We start from the raw sequence: 6,714 nt of genomic DNA, 5'->3' as shown, positions 1-6,714 counted from the left end.
CCCCTTACCTTGGGGAGTCACCGCATGCCTGAGCTCCAGGTCCCCCCACTGATGCACAAACCCACCCAGGCTGTCTCTGATGTCCTCCCTTTTTCAGGGCGAGTGCTGTGGAGCCTGCATTCAATGCATTCCCACACAGCTGCACACCTACTGTGTACTGCGCCGCAAGGCACAAGGCTCTGGGGCATGCGGCCCACCCAGGGTTTCCTGTCTCTGGAGGAGGACAGATGATCCTGGCACAGCACCAGGGGATGCCCGGCCTTAAGGGGCAGGCTGCTGGACGGGGAACTGGGATTTCATCAGCCAGAGAGCTGTGTGGTTGATGACGGTGGGAAGAGCACAAGACAAAGGGAATGTGCCACTCAGCCTGGCACATACACGGACCGAGATGCCTGGCATGTCTGGAAGGCAGAGGGCACACTGGGTGGCCCTTGTGGTCAGCAGCGGGAAGAGACAGGAAGCAGAGCTCAGCACTGCGTGAGAGACCTCGTGCTGTGCCGCACGGCTGGACGGGGGAGCCAGCTGGGCAGATCTGCCTGCCTGGACAGGAGACCAGGACAATCCAGCAGCTGTTTCAGCTACTGCCCTACAGACCTGGAGGCTGGGCTCTGGCAAAGTGTGGATCCTGGCAGGACAGGGGCTCAGGGGACTTACCCAGAGTGATGCTGAGTGCTAGGGCCATGTGGGCAACCTCCAAGCCCTCCTGGGGCTCCTCCAGCGTGGCCAGCAGTGCCACCAGCTTGTTGCACAGCTGCGGCTCCGCCTTGCAGTTGCCCGTAGTCACTGCCAGGGGCAGGGTCGGGTCCTACCACACAGGGAGGTGGGGTCAGGCTTCCTGCAGCACCCACCTTGCCCAGCGCCTTCCTCAGAGCTCAAATGTGTGCTTGGAGCATCCCACGCCCCAGTTACCCCTGCACCTCCTGCACGTCCGCAGAGCTCTGTGCTCTGGGATAACGCACGGTTCAGACACCCAAGTTGGGGGTTGAAGAGTCACCTGAGGCCCATCTAGCTACACCCGGCAGCCTCAGACCAGCCTCTCCCACCTGGGCACTGGGGGTCTGACTCGGGGGAGCCAGCACTCCTTTCTGCTCTAAAAACACATTTATCTGTGCCCAGAGCTGAGCCACACCGTGAGCTCAGAGGAAGGGAGAAGCCGTCCCTGCTTCGGGGTGCAGGCAGACTTGGGCCCTGGCCCTGGGCCTCCCACTGACATGCTGTGTGTCCTTTGACATGTCCCTGTGCTTCTCTGAGCCTCAGCTTCCTCATCTGGAAGATGGGGACAGGACTTCCCACTCATGGTTGCTTGAGATCATCAGGTGCAAGGGTAGAGCCACTGTCATGTCCAGACCCGAGTGTTTGTCCCGGGCAGGGGGCACAGTCAATATCATTCCTGGTGAGACCACAAGGATAGGGCCATTGCCACATCCAGGCCCCAAGCGTTTGTCCCGGGCAGGGGCACTGTCAGTATCATTCCTGGTGAGACCACTGGGAAACTAAGCATGTGCATGGGTGGCCCTGCCTCCAGGTGGGAGGCCTCTGCCCTGCCACACCTGTGCCTCAGCCCGCCAGGTGACCCCCTGAGGCCCACATTCATCAGCCCACAGGCCAGCTCACCCGGTAGAAGGACACGGATTTCTCCCGCTCCCAGGCCTCGTTGAAGATGTCTCCAGCTGCCTCAAACGGCTCCAGCCCCAGGTTGGAGTCACCTGTGTACAGGACCACATTCTGTGCCACCTGAAAGGAGCAGAAGTTCCCTCAAGACCCACACTTGGCGAGGTGGCCACACCCACCTTCGCCAGCCTCCTTCCTCTCACACACTGCAGGTACACCTGAGCATTTTTCAGACCTGTGCATTAGGGCTGCCCCACCACTGGCATGAGGACAATGAACTGATGCACTTGAGTGTCAGGAGGTGACTGAGCAGCTGCAGCCCAGGAGCCCAACACCTGTGAATCCTATCAGGGATAGCCCTAACCCACCCCCCCCAACTCAAGTAGTCTCCGTGGCCCCCAGATTGCTGGGAGCCCATCACCTGGTTCCTTTCTGCGTTGCCACATCCCTGCCGCAGTTCAGGGCCACAGATCAACAGTGTTTGTGGGTGGGCTTGGTCCCCTCTTGGCCATGAGCTGTTGATCCTTCTCCTCAGCTCAAGGACGTATACAGCAGGTGCTCAGTAATGAAAGCTTCACCAGGCTCGTGGGCTTCGCAATTTGTTCCAGATCACACTGTGTTTGGGAAAGCCTCTGAAAACAGCCATTTTGTAAGGAGATGTGCCACGTGTCGCTTGGAGCATGTTCTTCTGTGTGTTAACTGAGTGGTCCCATTCTTTGAGCATGAGCTGTATACCAGCAGGTGCTAGGCACTGTGAGGGGCCGCACCTCTGCCCTCAGGGAGAAGATGCTGGCCACTGGGGGAGGATGTGAGGGAACCAGTTGGAGGGAGGGAAAAGGCATACAACAGGTGCTCAGCAGTGGCTTAGGAATGAGTAGATGGATGGATGAATGGATGAGCAGATATGTAGACACATGGATGGATGGATGGGTGTGTGGATAGATGAATGCTTGAATGGATGGACGGATGGGTGGATGGGTGGTTGGAATGATGTGTGTATGTATGTATGGGTGGAGGGCAGATGATGTATGTACCTATGGATGGATAGATGGATAGACCAATGTATGGATAAATAAATGGACAGATAGATGAATGGAGGGGTGGATGGATGAATGATAGATGGACGAATAGATCAGTGGATGGATGGGTGAAAGGATGGATGATGGACGGATGGAAGGATGAACAGGAGATGAGTGGATGGATAATGGAAAGATGGATGAATGAATGATGGATGGAAGGAGGAACAGGTGAATGGATGGATGGATAGATGAATGGATAAATGGATGGAGGATGGATGATAAAAGGATGTATGAAGGATGGATGGATAAGTGGGTGGATGGAGAGATGGACGGATGGATGGATGGAAGGATGAACAGGAGGTGAGTGGATGAATGATGGGTGGAAGGATGAACAGGTGAATGGATGGTTGGTGGAAAGATGGATGGATGAACAGGCAAATGAATGGACAGGTGGATGAATGGATAAATGGATGGGCAATGGATAGATGGAAGGATGAACGGATGGAAGAATGAGCAGGAGGTGAGTGGATGGATGATGGGAGGATGGATGAATGATGGAAGGATGAACAGGTGGATGGATGGTGGCTGAATGGATGGATGATAAAAGAATGGATGAAGGATGGATGGGTGATGGATGGATGAATAGAAGGATGAATAGGTGAATGGATGGATGATAAAAGGATGGATGGATGGAGGGATGGATGATGAATGAATGGATGGGTGGATGGCAGATGGTTGGATGGATAGAAGGATGAACAGCTGGATGGATGGATGAAGAGGTGACCAGATGAATGACGGATGGATGGATGAAGAATGAACAGTTGGATGGATGATGGAAAGATAGATGGAAGGATGGATGGATGGACGAAAAGGTGAATGAATGGATGGATGATAAAAGGATGGATGGATGATGGACGGAGGGATGGATGATGGATGCGTGGGTGGAAAGACGAACAGGTGAATGGATGGATGATTGGATGGATGGATGGAAGGACCCACAGATGTATGGGAAGATGATGGAAGAATGGATGGATGGATGATGGATGGAAGGATGAACAGGTAAACAGATGATGGAAGGATGAATGGATGGGTCGATGGATAGATGGGTGAATAGATGGATGATAAAAGGATAGATAAATGATGGATGGATGGATGATGGATAGATGGATGGAAGGATGAACGGATGGATGGATGGACAGAGAGTGAACAGCACAGGGGCCCTCCTGCATCCCTTGCCACTCACCTGGATGAACAGGTCCACCAGCTTGCTCTGCCGCAGGATGTAGTAGATCTTCCCTGCTTGCAGACAGGCATGCGCCTCTTCTTTCTTCTGGAGATCAATGAGAATCCCTAGACTTTGTTTGGTGTAGTCCAGAGTGGATCTGTAGGCCCTGGAACCAGACACACGTGTCAGAACAAGGGCTCTCATCCTCCTGGAACCAGTCTGTCTCCTCCCGTGGGTCTGGTGACAGATGAATCTGGCATGTGGGGACTGGGAACGGCCCTCTTGTGTGTGCAGTGTTCTGCCCTTCCCAGGCTGCTGGGAGGGCCAGGGTGAACACACACGGCATGGAAAAGATGAAGGACATCCTTCTCAGGGAATCGAACATCATGCTGCCCTGTGGCAGGAGGAGTGTGCTAGCCCATCTCCCCTGCCTCCTAGACGTGGCCTGTGTCTTCTCCAGACGCACCAGGAGCCATTAGTGTTCAGAGGCTATCTAGGCCGATGGTTCTCAAGGTGTGCAGGCATCACAGTCACTCGCAGGCCTGTCTGTATAGCTTGCTGGCCCTGCCCCCAGAGCTTCCGGCTCCACAGACCTGGGGCAGGACCCAGAACTCCCACTTGCCACAAGCTCCTAGGTGACATAGATGCTGCTCTGCTGGCCCAGGGACTACACTTTGAGAAGCATGGCTCTAGAACACTGGCCCATTTTCCTTCTGTGAACCTGAGGCCAAGACTGGAGCCAGTCTCCCGGGTCCCCATGGAATCTGGCTCCTTCCCTGCTCTCTCAGTAAGTCTGACACTCAAGGGGCTGTGACTGCAGCAATGTCACCAGGCCCTGTGGGTGGGGTGGCCAGGGCCATGGTTACCCCACCAGGTCAGGATACTCGGGGGAAGCTGAGTGGGCCACCTATGGGACGTGAGACCTTGAAACCCTGCCCCAGGGAAGCAGGTGACACAATTGGCTCTGTCTTCTGTGGGAGAGAAGCCACAGGTGGCTGCTGTGGTCACATTTAAGGGGACAGATGAAAGCCAGGAGTGAAGACTTGGGGCAGGCAGAGGTCAGATGACAAAAGCCACCATAGTAGGAAGAACAGCCCAGAGTGCACGTACTGCCTCTGCTGGGGTTGAGATGACCTTTGACTCAACAAGGGAGGCTCAAGCTGGGACTCACAAGCCAGCAGCAGCCCTGGGACAACCCCAGACCCACCAGCTCAAAGCATCTGATGCCAAGGAACAAAATGATCCAAAGGAAAGGGGCTGATGGGGCCCTGGGCCAGCTTCCCTGTGCCCCCTTCCCTGCCCCTCCTAACCCCCTTGCCCCCCTCCACACCCCCACCACTGCAAAGCCAGCCCTCACTGCTCGGTGCCCAGGGACAGGTAGAGCTGACTGATGGTCTCCAGGACCTGCCCCCTCCAGCACCTTGTCGGTCACCTTGTGGGCCAGAGGAAGCTGGAACTCGTGGTAGAGGACACACTGGGCCTCGCTGGGCATGACAACGCTGTAGAAGTAGCACAGCCACTGGACGGCCCGCAGCTGGCCTGGGCAGAAGACAAAATGGAAGACGTCAGCCTCCTAGCATCGAAGTGAGGCTGGCTGGGCTCGGAGGCCCCTGCGCTGTGCTTGTCTCTTTCACACCTCTGTGAACCTGGGCCCCATAGGCGGGGAGCCTGAGCTCAGACAGGCCATGTACCTGTACAAGGGCAGACACCGAGCACACTGTGACATGGGCACAGCTTGGTGAAGATGCTCATGGTAGAGGCCGGCCTTCTTTACAACTCCCAGGGCCGAGGTCCTGGCCAGGCTCGGCCCCTGCACCAGGCCATCTATTTCTGCTTCACAAAGTCCCTCTGGTGAGGACCAGGGCCGTCTTCAGCCTGAGATGATGAGGCCACAGGCACAAGTAGCCCCTGTCGCAGATGGAACCCTGAGAGAGCAAAGCCAAGCATCATGTCTGCCACACATGGCATCATGTTGGGGGAATGGGGTTCAAAGCCAGCCCCTGGTGTTTCCACACATGCTTCTGTCATACAACCAGGCTCCAAAACCATAGGCTCACTGGCCTCTCCCAAAGCCACGGTGCTGGGAACAGTGGAAAGCTTCTGATTTTCTAGTGTCAGAAACATTCTGAAGATTAACACCGGAAACCAGGTACGCCGAATGGACATCTGTCACACACGCCCCCCAATGACAGCTGAATACACAGTCCTCTCGAGTGCCTATGGGACATTTCCAATGACAGACCATGTGCCAGGCCACAAAACGAACCTCAGTGAATGGAGAAGGACTGAGGCCAAAGCAGAAGTGTTCTTCAGCTGTACTGGCACGAAACTGGAAATCAAGTGAAGGAAAGTGGGAAATTCAAAAATATGTGGAAATTACACACTCCTAAACAACCAGTGAGTCAAAGAAGAGACCATCAGGGAAACTGAAAACTAATTTGAGAAGAATGCAAACAAATGCACAGCACGGGCCAGCACGGTGGCGCACACCTGTCATCCCAGCACTGTGGGAGGCCGAGGCGGGAGGATCGCTTGAGTCCAGGAGTTTGAGATCAGCCTGGGAAAAATGGTGAAACCTCGTCTCTACAAAAAAATACAAAAATTAGCCAGGTGTCATGGTGCACATCTGTAATACCAGCTACTCGGGAAGCTGAGGCATGAAAATGGCTTGAACCTGGGTAGAAGTTGCAGTGAGCCAAGATTGCGCCACTGCACCCTCAGCCTGGGCAATGGAGCAAAACCTTAAAAAAAAAAAAAAAATAGCACAGCGTATCAAAAACTCCAAGATGCAGCTAAGGCAGTGCTGAAAGGGAAATTTATAACTGTAAATGTCTACATTCAAAGAAAGAAGAAAAATCT

General features: G+C 54.6%; 1 long non-coding RNA gene across 3 annotated transcripts; it reads right to left on the bottom strand.

Moving 5' to 3' along the window:
• Positions 1–6: 6 nt before the first annotated feature.
• Positions 7–6,360, bottom strand: LOC113224505. Of its 3 annotated transcripts, XR_003309235.1 has the most exons (7): positions 6,346–6,360; positions 5,547–5,780; positions 5,288–5,394; positions 3,874–4,021; positions 2,033–2,243; positions 1,615–1,734; positions 7–805 (listed from the first exon to the last, which is right to left on the bottom strand). It is a non-coding gene; the product is annotated as an uncharacterized LOC113224505 (long non-coding RNA). The 3 variants fall into 3 exon arrangements; XR_003309236.2 differs by lacking the exon at positions 6,346–6,360 and having other exon boundaries at positions 5,276–5,394; positions 5,547–5,797; XR_004228813.1 differs by lacking the exon at positions 6,346–6,360 and having other exon boundaries at positions 5,547–5,787.
• Positions 6,361–6,714: the final 354 nt, after the last annotated feature.

Source organism: Piliocolobus tephrosceles, unplaced genomic scaffold, assembly GCF_002776525.5.
Source record: "Piliocolobus tephrosceles isolate RC106 unplaced genomic scaffold, ASM277652v3 unscaffolded_45088, whole genome shotgun sequence".
Classification (NCBI taxonomy): domain Eukaryota; kingdom Metazoa; phylum Chordata; class Mammalia; order Primates; family Cercopithecidae; genus Piliocolobus; species Piliocolobus tephrosceles.
This window is presented reverse-complemented; position numbering and strand designations above follow the sequence as displayed.